General features: G+C 40.1%; 2 pseudogenes; both read right to left on the bottom strand.

Moving 5' to 3' along the window:
- Window positions 1–742: 742 nt before the first annotated feature.
- On the bottom strand, window positions 743–3,140 carry LOC125188476 (exocyst complex component EXO70B1 pseudogene; annotated as a pseudogene).
- A 12,382-nt stretch (window positions 3,141–15,522) lies between these two features.
- On the bottom strand, window positions 15,523–17,989 carry LOC125189709 (cation/H(+) antiporter 25 pseudogene; annotated as a pseudogene).
- Between the last annotated feature and the right edge of the window lie 1,072 nt (window positions 17,990–19,061).

Here is a 19,061-nt window from a genome sequence, read left to right as displayed (position 1 = left end):
TCCATTGATGGACCTTCAGAGCTATTGCCATTATGTGGGCTTAGCTCAAGTCACTTTGATGCATATTTGTTGAATTATTTTAGAGTATGTTAACTGAAAAACTTGGGCCAGATCTGTACACTATATTACTTTGGTACATCCAACATTATTAATTTTAATTGTGATTGATAAACCCCAATTAGGATGGATAAACAGTTCATCAGGATTTACACGATTGGCATAAGTATTACTATCCACAACTCTAAAGTACTACTCCCTCCGTCCAACTCTAAGTACATAGTTTCTAATACGGCATGAGATTATATGTAGTTTTGTTTTATGAGTAAAGTGGAAAAAATAAAGTAAGAGGGATGAAAAAAAAATAGAGAGAGTGATGTTTCTATATTTAAAAATGTGTCATTTAGAGTACGACATCCCAAAAAGGAAAATGAGTGAAATAAGAGAGTATGAAGTGGAGTAAAAATTAAATTAATGGCGCATGACAGACTCTGATTGTTGGGGTCTTACACGCTGCAACGTGAGAGCGTCGCATGCTCAACGACCTGCAACACCATGCTTCAGAGGTAGAGCACACTACTAATTGCTCAAGGAGCTTGCAGAAAGAAGGATCCTGTACGCGGACGTCTACAATCCTATCATGGACATGATCAACCACACACTCAAATATGGTAAGCTTTCAACATCTATGTTACATATACAGAATTGAAATGTAATTGCTGGTGGTGTTGCATGAAAAGAGGAATTTCAAAACAGTATATAATCATATGGAGTAGTATATCTCAAAAATATACACATGACAATCACAGGCATGGTTACAACTTACAACAACTAGAGGATGCAAGTCACCAGTAAAAGAATGTACAGGTACAAAACACACAAACCAATCTTCACTATAGCTACACTAATGTATACATATAATGTGTTATGTGTGTGTGTGTGTGAATGAGATACAACAAACACTCTACATTCCACTTCACTTCCTTCCAGCCCCAGCAGCAGTCCCTTGGAACAAGCCGTTGATCCGCGCCTCAACGTCCTCCAAGCTATACCTAATGTACCTATCAGTGTGCCTCCCCAGATCCGCACACCCCTGCAATCTCCCAATGAAGTTGCGGTATGCTGGAGTCAAGTGCCCCGACACAGATATCTTCAGCTCCTCCTTCAACTGCTCGTCAAAGATCACCCACGACGACTGATTCCTGCATATCTCCTCAAAGGATGCGTTGAACAGCTTCAGCTGTTCTCTCAAAGCCTTGGACGAGGTCCCATTCGACGATGCAGAGTTGCTGTGATCAACCTTGAGATAGCTCAGGAGCTTCCCCCAACAACTCCGTTGATACTTGACATGATACTGCCTCACTTTCGCCATGTTTTTCCTGATCCAGTCGTCTCCCAGCAGCGCTCCCAGCTCGTTGTCCTTCACCTTCTGCACGATGTATCGACCGTTGTTCATCATGAAAACAGAGCCCAATGCAGCATCTTTGTAAACCCTAGATTTCGCCTCCAAATTGCTGTCCAACAGCTCCATGATCCACGCTAACTGCGCTGATAGAGACGAAGGCGAAACAGTCTCCCCCTTTCCGTAATCAGCATCACCACTTTCCTCAAACACCTGCTCCAATGTTAGCCGTGACCTGCACGCGGCGCAGAGGTAATTCATCACGTAGCGAGTGATCGGATGCAATCCGCCGCCGGGGACTGCTGACTTGGCCGGATCACGGCGGATCAGATTATCGAGCTCTAAAAAAATGCCCCTAATCACTTCCCCTAATCTCTTCCAAACAGTAATCGCTTCATTCCTCAAAGGCAAGCAGAATTCATCGATAAACAGCAGCTCAAATTCAGGCATTAAATCCCTAATTGCCTCGTAAACATCCAGCACCTTGAACAACCGCTCAGGCGATCGGCTGCTGATCGCTACCGCGTCTGCGAAATTCAAAAGCTGGATAATCGAGCCCTTGCATACCTCCGTGAAGGAAAGGTCCGCATCGGACGGGAAGCCGGAGAAAACGCGGTCGCAGAGGCGGCGCTCGCTCGGGAGAAGGACGCGAAGAGTGACGTTGATTGCTTTGATCCATCTCTCAATTTCATCTTCCAGCTGACTCCACTGCATTCTCTGCACCTCGTGGATGCTCAGCTTCGGCAGCCCTAGCCGCGAGAGGCTCTGCTCCAGATACTCCCTCCGGCACGCGCCGTACGCGGCGCAGCACTCCTTCTCGTACCCCGCCGCCGCCATCCGCTTCGCGATCTCGTGCAGGTCGCCCACCGTACCCGGCGGGAGCGCGTCGATTAAGAGGTCGTCGTAATCCGCCACCGGCTCCGCTACGGGGATGGATGTATCCTCATCCTCCTCGATCGATCCGTCGTCGTCGGAGTAATCGGGGTGGTGACGGGTAGAGTCAGTCGATCCGCCGCCGCCGCTCTCGATCAACGCTCTGAACTCGTCCTCCAACCGCAGCATCGTCTGCTGCAGCAAATCCTCAGCGCGGGCGAGGCAAGCAGCGACGCGCTTGTGTGCGGCCAGGGGCGCCCAATCGCGGACAGCGGCGATCAATTGGTCAACGGCGTGGAGGAAGGAGGAGACATCGACCGAATTGGACCAAATCGGGGCGTCGAGGGAGATATAACGGGAGAGGCGGCGGTCGAGGGACTTGAGCGTCTGCTCGATTCCATCGTCGGAGAGCTTATCGCGCAATCTACCGTCGAAATTGCTGAAAATCTTAAGAATATCGTCGGTCATAGAGTCGGTGTGGCCTAGGGTTTTAGCGATGTGGCGGGCAACCGCAATGAGCTTCTCCTCGCCGTTATCCGCCATCTGAATAATTGGAGATTGGAGAAATTGAAGTGAAGTAAATGCAAGTGTGGTGGGAAGATTAGGGCGATGGGCGCCGTCGAGGAAGGTGGGAGAGGAGAAAATGGGCCCAGCCCCATAGATAAGTCATCGGGAAAACGCGGTTTCCTCTAGTGTGAATGTGAATGAATGGGAACGAGGAGGATTGGTAAAACCATTAAATATTTCTATGGGAAGAAGAGATAATTACTGAACAAGATCAAATTTTGGTGGTTGGAATGGAAGCTTCTTCTTCAGTTAAAATCTCCATGGTTCAAAACAGATATTCAAATAAATTCCTGTTTGCTTCAATTGGAATACAAAGATGCTTATGCAAATTGCTATAAGATACCAACAATCTCAATTTTAATTACTTACCACTGATAGCGCCGTTTTCTCTAATTGTGAATTTTTTTTGTTTTATACTTTATTTATAAGGCTAAAATCATAATAATGCATAGACAATTCAAAGAATAATGATATCCTTAAGACGGAAAAGGGATTCACAAATGTATCTTTTCTTTCGATGTCATTTAAAAGCTTAATAATTTCAATTGGAGAAATTACTTTATAGCATAATATCTTTATGTTATAATCACTACTTTATTGATAAGGCACTAATCATAATTCAGCCTTTTTCTCGCATTAAAGATTATAAATCATGTGCCCGTTGCTTAAACATGATACACTTATTTGAGCTACAAATGTACTACTATGATCTATTTCTCTTGCAATAATTAATATCCATTTAAACTATGTATGTTTAGAAATAAAGAATAACATATTTCTCTTACAATAACTATTTCCTTTTTAATAGGTGTGAATGTTAAAATAGAGTATCGTATACAAAATACAATTGTTGGACCCAACTACTGTGGACCCTACAAGCATCCTTTGGTTGAACAAATCCTGATTACAAATATTTCCATTGACTACACTTTCATACTCCACCTTTATTTCCGCCACCGCTAATGGTTTTAAACTTTTTATTTTGCTTTTAAAGAACTACTCCAAAAAATCAACTGGCTATCCGACCTAAGCTTCATTTTTTAGTTGATAACTAATTATTAGGATATTTTTCTTACGACTGAAGTTTAATACTAACAGTATGTCTCAGTTAAGGATCACAGTAAAATTTCCATAAGTAATTAGTATTGTATATTTTTAAATAAACCTAACACAAACTATTGGGACAGAGGATCCAAACTAAGTCAATTCAGCTTTTCTTTCTAAGTACAAGTCTCTTCTCTACTTTCTTTCATTTCTCTTCGAATTTTTTTCAAATTAAAAAAATGATTTTGCTTACTATTTTTCGATTCTATTGTTTAATTAGTTTGGTGTGATAATAAAATTGGTTTAATTAGTAGTTTTTCTTATGTTTAACTTTAGTGAACAATTGGGATATATACATGGCTCTTCAAGTGAATGAAGTGATTTAGCTGAGCTTGCTATTTGTATATTCCCTACTCGTGTGGGTAGAGTCATCTTATATTTGTGGTTGGCATTCCCTTGTTTTATTATTTGGTGTATTCATATTATATATTGTACTTACTGCTAATTCCATGTCTCAATGTAGTCAAATCATAATTTTTTGAATTATTTCAAAATAAATGAGCCATAAAAAATATTATTTTAATTTTTACTTTATTCTATCGTTCTTTCTCTTACTTAAATTAATTTTTATAATTTAATGATTCCGTCATTTTTGGGCTAAAATGAACCAATTTGTAATTTTAAGTGCTGAAGGTATATTGAATATCCTTGATTCTCATATGATTACTTTCCAAACTACATGTTTAATTCATGAAATTATCTAGACATTCAATTATTCAATATATCTGAATAAAGGATCTTAGGCATACTCTTATATACCTTTTATTACATTTTTTTATAGATGAATGTTTGATTCTAGCTCCTATCACTCCACTACTTGATTCGAACCACCAATTACTTGCACTAAGGTTTCAGTATCACGTGGACAAAAACAAAACCCTACAGAGAAACATGGAGTAATTTGATAAATGGATTTCAAAATGTCTATGAAGTGCAACTGTGCAACTTATTTAGAGCATCTTCAATGGTACTTCGGCAAGAAATCGGCCAGCAGTTTCTCCCCCTGCCACGTCAGCAGCACTAAAAATCCACCTGCCACATCAGATTTAGGCCAGCCGCAATAAAAATAATTCAAAAAATACAACATTTACGGAATTAAAATTACGATTAAATTACGGAATTAAATTTACGAGACATATACGGGAAAATTCATTAATTGCATTTAAAAAAGGTACATAGATAAAAAAAAAAATTACATTTAAAAAGGTACATAATAAAGAAAAAAAACTATCGCCGTGCAATCCTCCGTGCCCACAACTCTTCAATTATATCCTTTTGGAGTTGAATATGAGCATCCACTTGGCGCATGTTGGCAAATTCCTTGAGGCGGCCGGCTTCATCGAGAGGTACCCCACGTCGTACACTAGGGGTGGCCGTTCCGTGGCTTGGACCGACTTCATCATCATTGGCCCAACTAGTCAGTTGTACGCCTTCGTCTTCGACGATCATGTTGTGCAGGATAATGCAGGCGTACATTATCTGGGAAATGCATCCGACATCCCACAAACGCGTTGGACCCTTAATTGCCGCCCATCGAGACTGGAGCACACCAAATGCGCGCTCCACGTCCTTGCGCGCCGACTCCTGCCGTTCCGCAAAGTAGGCCTTCCTTTCATCACTTGTTTGCCTGATCGTCTTCACAAAGACCGGCCACCGAGGGTATATCCCATCCGCCAAGTAGTAGCCCATATCATACCGGTTGCCGTTGGCCACAAATGAGACGGCTGGACCGACGCCCTGACACTTCTCGTTGAAGAGGCGAGATGAGTTCAGGACGTTGAGGTCGTTGTTCGACCCGACTACCCCAAAATACGCATGCCAGATCCACAGCCGGTAATCAGCTACGGCCTCGAGGATTATCGTGGGATTCTTTGACTTGTAGCCGGTCGTGTAGGCCCCCTTCCAGGCAGTCGGACAGTTCTTCCACTCCCAATGCATAATCTATGCTGCCTAACATCCCGGGGAACCCATGCTTCCCCCCGTGCATCTGCATCAAATTCTGACAATCTTCGGGAGTAGGGCTTCGAAGGTACTGCTCACCGAAAACGTTTATCACGCCCCCACAGAAATCCTTCAGACATTCCAGGGCTTTCGACTCACCGATGTGGAGGTACTCATCCCACATGTCTGCCGCGCCTCCGTAGGCCAACTGCCTGATTGCCGCCGTGCACTTTTGAATAGGGGTGTGGCCGGGTCTGCCAGCCGCATCGTGCCTGAAGCGAAAACACAGATATCGACGCTCTAATGCGCCAACGATGCGCATAAACAACTCCCTGCGCATCCTAAAACGCCGCCGGAACATGTTGGCGGGAAACCGCGGGTTCTCTGAAAAGTAGTCGTCGTACAGCCGCTGATGTGCAGCGGCGTGATCCCGATCAATCACTGCTCGGCGGTGGATAACCCGTGGAGGGCGAGGTATCGCCTGCTGTTCCACCCTACGCATGTACCGCTCCATCCCGCGGTTCATGTAGGCATTCATAGCCTCGTTCATCCTCCGTTCGTACTCCTCAGCATCCCCACCACAACCACCACTACCACCACCGCTACCACCCGCGTTACTCATCGCTCAATGATGCTCTTGTACAGAAAGTTAGATAGAGAGAAAAATCGTTAAAACAAATGGTGCAAATGAAAATGAAACTAAAATCGCGTTTATATAGGGTTTTTAAAAAAAAAAAAAAAAGAATATTCGGCGCTGGCCGATCGGGCCGCCACAATGGCGGCCAGCGCATCGGCCAGCGCCCACCAATCGGCCAGCCCACGCCGATCGGCTCGCCGGTTAGCCGCTCGCCGCCTCCAATGGTTCGGCTAGCCGATCGGCCAGCGCGAAGAATCGACTAGCCGGTCGCTAGCCGACCATTGGAGATGCTCTAATATGATTCTCTTTTCACAATTTATAAAGTGTCAGTGATTTAAGAATATCTAGATAGACCTCAACATAAAGACTTAACTTTACCATACTTAGTTTAATCCAATTAAAGCCAACTTAAAAAGTAATTGATTAGAGTCACTATCATGATCAGTATTAACTTCCCTTCCAAATTCAGATTATCAAATCCGTATACATTTCAAATTTAATTTATTTTTATGTTTAAGATATTAAATGTTCATTTTTTATTCAAGTTTTAATGGTATATTGATTTTGTTCAAATTCTTTATCTAAGTGATAATAGTATATATAGAAGATCAGTATTTATTGTCTGAAATAAACCCCAACTAACCGTTTTACAATAAAATCTCGTTCTAAACCTTTCTTGGGACACTATTACCTTTAGCACGAGAAAAAATTCAGTGGTCTCGGAATACCACGGTGGAAAGCATACGTGGTATATCCTACCAATAGTATTTTGACAAATAGATATGCATATTGGTTTCACCTCCAACTAGAATGACACATAGACACACACAATTATGGAAATTTCTCATGTGCATACATAAATAATATAGCTCCTCCATATACACATATATGCACATTAATTACCATCCAATTAGTTAACGGCAAAAATTTGATTTGATATGAAAATTTCGAGAGCCCAATATATACTATTAACTACGAGAAAATCTTTATATATTAACTATTGAGTACTTTTGATAGGATTAAACTTTATTATTGGTGATCAATTTGAGTATCATAGTTTTATTTATTTTTATATTTTAATTGCTATTTATTACGACAAGCTTAGAATCTATTTTGTTTCTAGAGTTTTTATGGTGTACTGGCAAATTTTTAATATAGTAAAAATATTATTTTGGATCATGTTATTATTATTAGTACTCATTGCTTTATATTTTAACATAAAATACAACAATTATTAAGTTAACGTGCTATAGAAAAATAAAATAAGAATTATACTATATTACCATTCATATTTAGAGCATCCGCAGCAGTGCTCGTCCGTCGCCTTGTCCGTCCGTGCCGCTGGACAGAGCTCGTCCGTCCGTGCCAGCGGCACGGCGCTGCTCTTAGCTAAGAGCACGTCCGTGCCGCTGAGCAGCCATACGTGGCGTGTTTTTATTGGCCAACGGCTTTGCCGTTGGCAAATTCGATTTTTAATTTCTTTTTTAAAAATTCATAATTAATTCAAAATAATACCAAAAAATAAAAAAAAATATTTTTGGATTCCCAAAAAAATAGAGCCGTTTATAGACGTTTTTTTTGGATTTTTGTGAATTTTTTTTTTTTTTTAATCCCAAAATCATCTATAAATACACACATTCATCATCCACTTTTCACATCAAATTATCTCTCATTCATACTTTTTCATACTAAATCATCTACATCTTCCAAAATCTTTCTAAAAAATTCAAAAATGGATTTCACCAATCTCATTGCGGAAGCGGAGCGCGAAGAACAAGAATATTATGAACAATATCGTGCCGCCTATGAAGCCTATGTCGCCGCCAACGCCCCTCCTCCTCAACCAACTAGAGCAAAACGTCGCTACATCCCTCGTGATCGAGAGGGAGCCCATGAAAGGCTCTTTGCCGACTATTTTTCCGACCAGCCGCGGTATCCACAAGATTACTTTCGGCGCCGTTTTCGCATGTCAAAACGGTTGTTTATGCGTATTGTCACCACATTGTCCACCCGCGTTGAATACTTTCAAGAAGGTGCAGACGCAACCGGTCGGCAAAGTCTCACGGCGTTGCAAAAGTGTACTTGTGCCATCCGACAACTTGCTACTGGGCAAACGGCTGACCTCTTCGACGAGTATTTGCATGTCGGTGAGTCAACTGGAATCCTATGCCTCAAGAGTTTTTGCGACGGCGTTCGTTCTGCTTTCGGCGAGGAATTCCTTCGGGCACCCACCATCGACGATTGTCAACGGTTGCTTCGTCTTCACGAAACAGTCCACGGTTTTCCCGGTATGCTAGGCAGCATTGACTGCATGCATTGGAAGTGTAAGAATTGCCCGACTGCTTGGAGGGGGCAACACTTAAGCGGCCACAAAGGTGGCGGCCCAACGCTTATCCTTGAAGCGGTCGCCGACTACCGCCTATGGATTTGGCATGCATATTTCGGTGTTGCCGGATCCAACAACGACTTGAACGTGCTATATTCTTCACCACTCTTCGATGATGTTTTGAATGGTGTAGCACCGGCGATCGACTTCACCGTCAACGGAAATGCATACCACATGGGTTACTATCTCGCCGATGGTATCTACCCAAGGTGGTCGACTTTCGTGAAGTCGTTCAGCAATCCACAAGAGCCGAGACGGATTCTTTTTGCACAGCGTCAAGAGTCTGCTCGGAAAGACGTCGAAAGAGCTTTTGGTGTCCTTCAAGGCCGATTCAACATTGTGAAGTCCCCTTCTCGGCTTTGGTACGTTAAGAATATCGCCGACATCATGTACACGTGCATTATCTTGCACAACATGATTATAGCTGACGAAGGACCGATGGCGGGTAACTTTTACGACGAGGATGAAGCCGGAAGCTCAACCGTGAGGTCTCCCCCACGTCGAGGTGTGCATACGACGGTGAACGAGAGGATGGAAAGAAGACACACAATGCGCGATACAAGAGCCCACACTGAGCTACAAAAAGATCTAATCAATCACATTTGGGCGAAATTCGGCAACGAGTAGTGTAATTTTTAATTTTTAGGATTTTATTTGTGTAATTTTTAATTTTTAGGATTTTAATTATGTAATTTTTAATTATTTTGTAATTTGTAATAGTATTTCGGATATTTTAATGCATTTTAATATTGTGAAAATGTTTTTATTTAAATTGAATAATAGAATGGTGGGACCCTTGAGCTTGTCCTTAGCTAAGAGCAAGGATGTGGGTGTTGTGCTCTTAGCTAAGGACAAGCAGTAAAAGAGGGTCCGGGCCCACTTCCGTGCTCTTAACTAAGAGCACGGATGGGGATGCTCTTAACATGATACAGAAAAATAAAATAAGAAGTATACAATATTATCATTCATATAGAAAAATAATTCTATTAAATATTGTGTACAATGTATTTAATCAAGTTACGTGTTATTGGTGCTTATATGATTTGGAGTGTAATTTTGTTCTCCACAATGGTAGAAATGGCGGCTATTCAATTGTCGCGAAAGATTTTCTCGTAGTTAATGAGTATTCATATCAAATCAATTTTTTGCTGTTAACTAATTGGATGGTAATTGGATGGTAATTAATGTGCATATATGTGTGTATATGGATCTATATTATCTATCTATGCACATGAGAAATTTCTATAATTGTATGTGTCTATGTGTCATTCTAGTTGGAGGTGAAACCAATATGCATATCTATTTGTCAAAATACTATTGGTAGGGTATACCACATATGCTTTCCACCGTGGTATTCCGAGACCACTGAATTTTTTCTCCTTTAGCACACCGAAACGCGATTCTACATAATTACACAATTAACTCTTCTTGTATGCAACATACTGATACTAAGAGCATCCACGGTGGGACGAATGACAGACTTTTCAAAAACACCTTCTGCCACATATCATAAGGACTTCCCACTGCAATGCCACGTCATAAGGACATCCCACTGCACAATTGCAGACATTCCCAAGGACATCCACAATAATAAAAATTCACAAATTCACAAATATGCAATTTACGGAACTAAAATTTCGATACGAATACGGAGAAAATGCAACGATATTTTTTTTTAAAAAAGCATACATATTTAAATTTAAAAAAACCATCCCAAACCAAAAATCAATTCAAACAAAATACATGTTATGCCTTGAATCTCTATAGTCTGCCACTAGCCGAATATATAGAGTTTGTAACGAGTCGTATATATAGAGTTTGCAACGAGCCGTATATATAGAGTTTTAAAAAAAGTCAAAAATAAAAAATAGGGACGTCCGTCGTGGCACCGCAATGACGGACGTCTTCGGAAAGCCGCGGATCTGCGGTGTCCGCAAGCGACGTCCGCGTCCGCCTCTTGCTCGCCTAATGGCAGACGTCCGCCGGGACGTCCTCCATTGCTGATGCTCTAAGATGTAATGATTATTGGATTACGAAAAATTCAAATGTACATATAAATAAGTCATGGTATTGTATAACTAACATTGTATTGTTTTATGTTATTTATATAGATTAATTTAAAGTAAATCATCACCAAGATCTCATACTTGGTTTGTAACGCCCCACTTTTTCAAACCCTAATTTTCGGGTTATAAAATTTTTGCATTAAATGCCTTAAATGCTATGATATGCGAATTAATTGATGAGTGATTAATTACATGGTGTCTTTGTGACCTAATTGCGTATGAGAATTGAGATTGAGTTGAATAGTCAACATGTTGAAATTATGACGTGGCTATTGAATAGTCAAAGATGTGGAAAATATGACGTGGCCGTTGAAAGGTCAATGCGTTGAGAAAAAGAAGAGGAAGTAAAGAAATGATTGACTTGGTGTGAATATTTGATGCGGAGTAATATAATTGTGGTGGATTATTTTCCTAATGGATGAGTGAGAATTAAATAGGAGCATTATTTAAGCATGTGGAATTTTCGGTCTCTCCTATTTTTATTTGGAGAAGAAATCCTATTTTTCTTGGATTTAATTATTTGTTTGGGATGATTATCCAAATTAAATCCAAAGTCCAATTATACGTTAATTCCATCATGGGATTTTCGAAAACACCACCTTTGATATCCATGAGATTTTCGAAAATCTCATCTAGAAGGGAGGGAGAAATTATTTATTATATTATTTGATCTCTTATTTATTCTATTCCATGAATAAATATAAATATGCTAGATTATCCTACCATATCTTGCCATATCTAAGAAGATATTGCCATATCCTAATTTAATTAGGATTTATATTAAATTCCTTCTAAGGAATCAAAAGTCACGCCACTTTTCCTATTATTTGGGGAGATTTAATTATATATTCTTGCTCCGTGATATAATATTCTACTCCGTAAAATATTTGAATTTAATTATAGGCTAATTAAATAGCCTATAATTTTCGAATTCCCCTTATTTCTCTCTACTTCACGCCAACATCCAACCAACAAATCTTTCAAATCTTGATTTATTTAATTATTGGATATTATTTTGGCACTCTATAAATAAGAGAGAAGACCAAAACCCTAGATCATAAATCACGCCTCCTCCCACTATCAAAAACCGTCTCTCACTCTCTCCCCACTCTCTCCAAATTTTCTTCATCTTTTCTCCAAGATTTCTTCATCAATTGAGAAGAATTCAAGTTGAAATTCAAGAGTTTATTGAAGAATCAAGGCTATAACTTGTTTCTACCGATTGTCTTTTGGAAAAAGGTACTTTAATTTTGATCTCCTCTTCTTCTACCGATTAATCGGTGTTCTTGAGTCCACATGCATTTAGATTGAGTGAAGGGGAAATAAATTGATGAATTTTGGGATGCATGGATGTGTGTGTGTGTGTGGCCGTGTGTGTGTGGCCGTGTATGCGTGTGCGTGCACGCCTCGGCGTGCGTGCATGTGTGCGGTGTGTGCGTGTGTTGTGTGTGTGGAACACTCACGCGTGGCACGATTTAATGGTGAATTTGGAGTTGTTATTTGAATAAAAACAATATGCTAATCATACCTTGACTTTGGATGATGATATTAAAGATTTATCGATGGGAAAAAAAAGGGAAACATGGGAACATGCATGATTTTGAAATCAATGATTGAAACTGATTTGTGATACGCCTAATTTAAAGGTGATACTTCGCGCTCTCAGCGTGATAAACGGGAGAAGAGAATACTTTCGAGCTAAGCCGACGAGGTGGGCTTTCTTTTAAAATAAGGACATTGTCCTAAACTGATATTGATGAGAATGAGATATGTGTTATCATGCCTTGATTTGTTTTGTCGTGCCTATCCCTCGTGGCTATGCCACTATTGATTTAATCGAATTCGGATCCTTGTAGAGCCGCAAACTCTACTTGGATTAGTGTACACCAATGTTAGACCGAGTGCTGGCGTACGGGTCGGCCGGTCTAGTGACCTGGATTGCGGCCGCAGTCCTTGTCATGTAGAATGAGATATGGTAAACGTCGATGAGAAAAATGGTTGCGCGACCGTGATATTTGAGAAAGAATATATTTTGGTGCCTCGGGTCTTTCTAAAGTTAAAACCCCGATGGACACTTGAAAATGGCATGATAACTATAATTGTGATAAAACTGTTTTCGGCATGAGTCCACTGAGTATGTTTATAGTACTCAGCCCTGCATGTGTTTTCCCTATGTGCAGGTTGAGCGGTGACGAGCGGGCGGCGGTGTTGAGTAGGAAATAATAAGATGATCAGTTGGTACTTAAAGTGTCGTTGTGTCTCCATACATAGCCTCACTTCTTTCTTGGTCGCTTCCGCTATATTTTATGAAAAATTGTTATCTTTTGGTTGGGATGAATGCTTTTATTTCGTGGGAATATTTTGGATATGAAATAGTTGGAATTATTTTGGAAACTCTGATGAGCATTTATTGCGATAGCCTTTTATTGATTTTCTTCGCTAAGGCATTATTCTTCCTCTACTTAATTGTTCATTTAATGCTTTGGTTAAATCCATTTTTAAATTGAACCCTAGCCTATGATTTTTGATGCATTTAAGTCTGCCTAGTTAACGCTCGCCGCATTTATTATACCCTAGATGGGCGGGTCGTTACATGGTTTATCCAACAAGAAGTATTTATCTCAACGTAATCATATTCAATGCTTTACCACCCTCCAATGTAATCAACTATCCAAGATGAAATAACTTAAACCGTTTATGATAGATTGTACGCACTATATAGGTTGGGATGCTTAATCTTACTTTTATAAGAAACCAACTGAAATATCTTATGTAACAAGCTGTGAATCTGTGATATACCGATTAGTCTCTACATCTTTACAAGAATGATTTGTTTATTCAGTTTATTTATTATTTTTTATTTACTTAGTAATAATAAAAGGCAAATCATATTATATAGATAATTTATTTTCATAAACTAAAAAGTAAAAATTTTAAAATACAAGTCCTATATACATGTTTTTCTATATACACGTACCTTAGCATTAAGAATCAAAAGCCTACTGAATGGAGTTTAAATCATAAAACATTTATACAATTAAGAAAATATTGACCTCCCAAACTTAAAATAAATAAGTAATTGACGTGTTATGCTATACTCCCTTCGTTCCATAGTGGAGTCATTTTCATTTTAGGCATTTTATAATAGTAGATTCATTTTCTTTTTTAATAAAAAATAATACATTTTTTCATTCTTTCTTTTTATTTTCTCCTACTTTATTTTCTCTATATTTTTATCTCTCCTACTTTACTACTATCTTTTTATTTAATATACTATACATATTTTTTTTAATTTATGTGTCAAATCTCCACTACTGAAACGGAGAAAGTAGGTGGGACATTGAAGCCTAGAAAGTAGAAACAAAAGGCAAGAATACTTAAAGTAACTAAATAATACTAGCAGGGTTTCAAAAATAATTTCGTAAGCATATGCATGGATTATGGATACATCCACATCGAGTGATGAGTCCACTAAATATTGAAATCATACCTTAAAAATATCATGTGAATGTTCTTTGCGCCACACAAATATTAGTAGCAGAAATCAATCTCCATCCACACCGAAATCTATTTAAAGTACACTTTTATCGTGAGAGCTATCATCTTACCTTTTTAAAAAACACTTTACTATACAAAACCAATTTATTTTAAGATTACTAGAGTAATGATTTTTGTTGGAAGTAGAAGAGAGCCAAATAATATGAGAACTGTGACCTTAAGTAATTCCTTTCAGTCTTTCATACTCTCTCAGTTTCAAACTAGTTGAATTATTCTAAGATAATTGAATCGTTTACTTTTTTGACAAAAAATCTATCTATCTCGTATTTTACTCAATACAAGAAAATTTAAAATGTGGGAAGAAAGCATGCATCAAATAGTATTTAATTAAATAAACTTTTTTACGGATCATATCGTACAATCGAACAAAAAAAAAGTAGAGTAAAATTTAAAAGTTGGGATGATTTTAGGTAAAAGATTGCCTTAATGATCTTTTTTGTTTGTGAAAGGGAAAACGTCAAATTTATTAGCGTCTTTAAAAGAAAAAGACATCAAAGTTATTAACGTGTTTCATTTAAAAATAAAATTTGAATGCATCAATAATATTGATATGTTTTTCTTTAAATACCTGTGGCGTGTCCCTCTTTCACACAATGCAAAAGAAATTCTTATTTACGGAAATATTATTTCTAAATTCACTCAAAATTCGAATATCGCCAAAGTAAATTCTCTCTAGCGTGCCACGATTTTGAACATCCAATGTAAGCACAACTTCCAAGTTCGTACATGGGCAAAGAATGCAATAAATAATTCAATTCTTGAACCAAGATAAGCTCATGGCCTCATGCAATTCCACGAAATTTCTACGAGCAAATTTATATATTTAATTTATTTTTCTCGTCAGAATGATTATTTATTTAAATTGGGTGGCCTATATGAATCTCATAGTACTATTATTGAGAACAAGTAGTCGCACCAAATTCATACACAGTCAAACTTGGCCTATTTATATATAAAAATAGAATAACAATGATACATCAATTTTCAATTTTTGCACTCACTTTCAAAGTAGAATATTTGATCTCATGTAATAAAAAAATTCAAACTAATTAATTATGTAGAGATTGTAAGTTGTTCCTACATGTAGAGAAGGGAAAGGTTTTAAAGAAACTAGTAGCAGAAACCTTTTGTTGGCCTCGTAAAATCTGTTGTTGCACAGCGAGAACAGAAGCCGTGCTATTGAAATCTGCAGAGGCGACATACTCTCCGATAACTCCCAACTCGTTCTCCTCGCTCCAACCTGACAATCCGCTCAAAAGGACTGGATTTATACCATGCTTCCTCCCCACAATCCACAAATCGTAGACTTGTTTATCCATGGCCTGTATAGCAGCAATAGTTTCCTCCCCGTTGTTCACCACCACCTCCCGATACGAGATCCGCTCCTTCCCTTCACACTTGAGCCAGAACTGTGTCACCAGCCCGTCATCCAGCTTCTTTTCCATATCATTATCGCCCTCGCTGGTGTTGGTGTTGGTGTTGGTGTTCCCCGGGAGGAATCGCACCACGGTCAGAGACACATCTGGGTTCCCGACCATGCGGTCAGCATATGCCAGAGCCTCTCTTGCATCCGCCCCTCCGAGGAAGAGCATCGCCAGTTGCTGCATGGGGCTCCTTAGGGCGCCGTGGACGAGCGTTTGGTGCGGGCTTTTGTCCATGATGATTGCCACCGAGCACGGCGCATGGACCAACACCTGGTTATTGAGGGACTGGTTGCTGTCCCTAGAAGGAAGGACGACCAGGCTGGCGTTGTTTGCGAGCGCCATCTGGCAGATGTCCTGGTACATGCTCGTCCTTGAGGTGATGGTGGTGTAAGAGTGTATGGTGAGGCAGTCATCGCCCATGGCGTCTTGAAACGTCTTCAAGGCGCTGTGGACGTTGGATTTGTCGGGTGTTTCTTCCTCACCCTCTGCCTGGTGGTCGATGAGGACAGGGTTGGAGCCAATGAGGTCCTCCAGGCAGAGGGCGTCGACCGATAGAGGAGTCAATGCTGTAGGGTTGGTGACCTGGATCAACCTCATTAGCCCGGAGAGATTCTCTTGGGAGTGGATGCAAGCCAGAATATGGAGCTGAGCATTGGGCAAAGAATGCTGGATGTTTCTCCTCTTGTCGAGCAGGTAGGGCCGCCTGGGGTCGTAGAGGATACTGATGAGCGGCGTCACCAGGGCGGTCATGGTGGTGGCTGAGAGCGCCATGGCCGTGAAATGAGGGGTGTCAAGTATCTTCAAATCATTTAAACGGACAAGCATGAGGAAATCCACTTGGCCCTTCAACCCAAGTAGAAGAGTAAGCGTGAGGCTGTCTCTGATGGTCATGTGGTTAAAGCGCGAAGCTATGAAAGTGGAGAGAATCTTCATGGTATAAGCGGAGATCAACATGAGCATGAGCGGGCGCATATGAGACCATTGCCCGGAGACGGAGGTAAAGTCGAAAACCAAACCAATGTACATAAAGATAAATGGCATTAGGATGTTTGTGACAATGGTCTCTATCTTCTGCACTAAAGCCGTCCCCAAAGGAGGCCCTGTTGGGACAACCAGGCCCATCCACATGGGTCCGTTTGCCACAGACATCCCGAAAGTGTCAGTGACAAACGCGGCCGCTATGACGGCCACGAGAATTGCAGTGACATAGGCCTCGTCCACCGGCTTTTCCTCTGGGGTGCTTCTAACGATCCAGTCCATAAATTGCTTAGCTCCAGAAAGGCAGGCCACAGCGACACCGATGAAGGAGAGGAAGAACCAAAGGGAGAAAATGGGCTTGCGTTGGCCCTGAACGAGCATCTCAAAGACGATGAGCACATGGAAGCCGACGAAGTCGGAGATCATGGTGGTTGTAAGGGCCATGCGGCCAATGCCGGAGCTGAGAAGATTGAGCTCCTTGACGATGGGGTAGACGACGGGGAAAGCGGCGATGGACAGGTTCATGCTGATACCCCAAATTGCGGAGAAGGTTCCAAGGCCTGCATGTAAGGAATTCTTTTGGAGCATGCCCACAGTGACACTGCAAAAAAGGGGGACAAACATCCCGAAGACGGCAATGTACCAATTTTTTCGGTCTGATCTTTTGAATTCCATGACGTCCATTTTGACGGAGGAGACGAAGACGAAATAGATTAGACCCAGCAAGCCCACATTCTTGATCACATAGTTGTATTCAGGCGGGAAGATATAGGCGTGTAGCTTGTCGTTGCGGCTCAACACGGAAGGCCCTAAGATGATGCCGCCCAGGATCTCGGAGACGACATTGGGCTGGCGGAGGGGCTTGAGGAGGAAACGGACGAGGCGAGTAATGAGAAGGAGAGTGGAAATCTGTAGGAGGAAAAGGGGAAACGAGAAATCCAGGGGATTTTGGCCGTAGAAAATGCCGAAGGTGTGATAGGTGTGGGTCTCCCGGCATATCACCAGACCTTTCTTGATCAGCTCAGGTGGCTCCGTTAGGTTAACGTTGGACGTCATCGCTCATGCAATATTCCACAAATCAACAACAACATCAAAGCTTGGACACCCGGAACTCTAGACTTCTACATTTGGAAATGCCATTTTTTTTGCTCTTAATTACGTTTCCTTCGCTATTTATATCATCACACACAACCTCAAAATACATTTACTCTATAACAGACTAATTGATATACTAGCACAATAACCATACATTACATTTTAGTTTTTGAATGATTAAACAAATTTATTATTTGCGTATTACTATATGAAACGAAATGTAACAACCCTAATTTGAAATGATTATTCAAATCTGCAAAAATTGGATTTGGAATTCCTTTGCAAATATTATTATATATTATGTCCCAAAAGAAATCAAGTTAAACCAACAATAGATTTTTGATATATTGTGATAAGTTGATTTGATGAAAACCTGCGTGGTTGAAATTATCAAGAATTTTAAATTAAAATCTTTAATAATACCATAAGTATGAAGATAATTATTTATAAATAATTTACTCCCTTTGTTTACCAAGAATCGTCTCATTTTGCTATTTTCATCCGTTTATCAATAAATATCTCATTTGTTTTTCGCTTCTACTTTTGGTAATAGACCCAACGCTCCACTAACTTTATTCCACTCACTAATCACTATAAAACTAATACTATATAAAAGTAGGATGAATATTCTACTAACTTGTTCCACCTACTTTCTCCTATAGTATTTCTAGGGATGTCAATGCAGTCCGCAACCCGTGGATTGGCCCGAATAGCCCGCAAAATTTATAGGGTTAGGGTTGAAAATTTGTAGCCCAATAAAATCACAGCCCGATTAGCCCGCACCCGATTAACCCGCAACCCGTTAGGGCCTGACCGAAAACCCGATGGGTTGGTCCGAAAACCCGATAAAATTTTTATTATTCTATTTGTTTGACTCCTAATTGGACACCTTCATTGATTATTTTTATAATATAGATAACTAGATAAAATAACTTTCAATTTTATATTAATTATATAAATTATATATTAAGTTTTTATTAATATAATAGTAAATAAATAAATTAGAAACTTCAAATTCATTAAAAAATATTTA

Source organism: Salvia hispanica, chromosome 5 (genome assembly GCF_029641045.1).
Source record: "Salvia hispanica isolate PSC_SH4W2 chromosome 5, Shi_PSC_v1, whole genome shotgun sequence".
NCBI lineage: Eukaryota > Viridiplantae > Streptophyta > Magnoliopsida > Lamiales > Lamiaceae > Salvia > Salvia hispanica.
The sequence above is the reverse complement of the archived record's forward strand: the minus strand, read 5'-3'. Positions and strand labels throughout refer to the sequence as shown.